A 2,586-nucleotide genomic window follows, 5' to 3' on the forward strand; every position below is an offset into this window, starting at 1 on the left:
TAGCCGCCGACCGTAGCAACACTGGGAGAAACAAAGACGCACGCACCCTGCCAACACAGCATTCGCCCCGCCCACCAATCAACGATGCCCGGTGCACAGAGTGGGGGAGGGTGGAACACCATCCCACCACAGTTTTTTTTTTTTTTTTTTTGTTACAGCCAACAGTGACACAGTGTAGCATTATCTAAAATTACACCAGTCAAATGCAATATGATAAACAACAACTCAGGGGAAGTTAGCCAACTCTGTAGATTCCATTACAGAATGGACCCATTGGGTGAAAAAATAGTGACCTCCAGGGGCAAAAAGATATAAATTTTTAAAAGTAATTATGAGTTTTGGTCTATCGCGAATGGCTTTTCTTTTTTTTTTTGTTATTTAGAAAATTACAACATATTTAGGTCAACATGTTCAACTAATCTTGGATTCCTTCAACGCTGGTGAGAGAAATGGCTGATGGTCTTTCACCAACAACAAAAGAGAAAAACTACAACCGCTAAAGTCTGATACCACTCAATGTTTGTTGATATTTCATGAAGAAGGAAGAACGAAGTTGTGTTCAGTGTCTTCTTCGGAGGTTTTTGGGTCATTTCCCTCAGTGGTTCTTGATGTAGCGCCGCCACGGGTGAGGAAGGGAGCAGGTTGCTCAAAGGGATTGGTTGGTTTGACTCAGTGTAGTTTGAAAGTGAACCACAGCAGCTGAAAAACGTTGCAAATGTTTGAATTTTGGTCCTCAGTCAAACTACCAGACTACCAGCTGTGAAAACACTGTTAATTCACAATTTCCTTTTTTTTTCATTTAATAAATGAAGTGATTTTTTTATTTTTCCATTTACTCAAGTTATCTTTGAGACCTTCAGCTTAACCCTAATACAAAATCCAAAGTTCGCCAATGTGATCATGGATCATACACAAGGAGGACATTATGATAGACTTCTCAAGGTCTTGGGATCTTGAGAAGCCCAAATCATCTACATTCCACATCTGTCCTTTATCTGGTGTATTCGGACATTGCTTGGTTGTCTTTAACAAGCTGCTGCCCATTTTAGCCAGGCATTTTCACTTTGATTTTCAAAATCTCAAAAACAATGTTCTAGAAGCCTTTTATTTTGTTACTTGGCTTATACAAAATTTGATTGTTTTGTTTCTTCTCTAAGTCTTACATGGTCCACTATTCAGGTAGAACAAGTATAAGAATCAGAAACTCCTTATTAATGTCGTGAGGAAGAAACAAATCAAAGGTTTTTATTCTGCTAACTGAAGCTTTAGACAGCCCTCAGCGAGCTTTAGGCTCTGTGTCCTTTTAACAATACTGTAAATCCTTTTTGGGACAGTCCAAGTTCATATTAGGGGAGAGTCTATCTTGACCTGACCACATTCCTCAGTAATCCTGTCTGCGTCGATGCCTTTTTCCCCATCGTAGAAAGGATGTTCCCCGAGCAGAATCAGGGTATCTAATTCAGTGGGCTGGGGGGAAATGCTTCTGATATCTGGCTTATTTGAAGTGTTGATAGGTGAACAGCCACAAAAAACTAAGTTAATAAGCAATTTAGATCTTTAAATCCAGCCCATGATGAAAGCTTAATAATATCAACATGGATTTACTGTCACATAAGCCTCTCTTTTAATCATTTTCTACTGTCAGCAGAGGACTAACAGAAAAAACAAGCCTAATCCGTCTGATTGACATTCCACACCAAATTGTCCAGGAAATAGACTGGAAAACATGTCAGCCAATTAATTAAGTGCATTTTTCTTCCTTTCAAGTTTTTTGTCTGGAATGGAGATGGCGAGAGTCAGAACACACAGACAGCTGGGTGTAGAACTGGGGTCAGTAAGTGGTCAATTGTGTAATCTTATGTTATTATATGACTCACAACCGGTTATATTTCCAACAAAGGGAGTTGCTATATATCTAGTTAATGGACAGAAACCAATTTCATCATATTGAAGGTATGCTGTGATTAAATGGTGTAATTAGATCCGATGTTAGCATAAACATGTCATCATGACAATCCAGACAAATATTTAAATATTTTTTCTGTGGTGTTTTCTGTATTCAAAATGCATTATATTTTTGGAGTTAGAAAACAAAAGTTATTTGCTTTTGGATTTTAAACCATAAAGATAAACCCAGCCAATGGATGTCTTGGACACAGCCAATCAATGCCAAGTAAAATGATTGGCAATCCTAGACTGACTGTCTAGCCAGTCAGTCAATAGTGTGTCATGTAGCATTGCACACAAGTATTTTAGCTCTCCAAACTTAATTTTCTTTCAAATATTTTAGATATTAAGCTCAGTAGAAAAACCTGAAAAAAGGTGGATTTTCCACCCACATATAACTTGGAGTTACCTTCTGTGAATACTGATGTTTGTTTCCTCCTTTTACTTCAAATCTGTTGTCTTTGTGAGGCTTGATTTCCCACTACTAAAAAAGGAGAACCCCTCCCAACCCCACTAGGGACAAGGGATGGACACTAGGGACAAGGGATGGATGGATGGATGGATGGATGGATGGATGGATGGATGGATGGATGGATGGATGGATGGATGGATGGATGGATGGATGGATGGATGGATGGA

This window comes from Poecilia reticulata, linkage group LG6 (genome assembly GCF_000633615.1).
Source record: "Poecilia reticulata strain Guanapo linkage group LG6, Guppy_female_1.0+MT, whole genome shotgun sequence".
Lineage (NCBI taxonomy): Eukaryota > Metazoa > Chordata > Actinopteri > Cyprinodontiformes > Poeciliidae > Poecilia > Poecilia reticulata.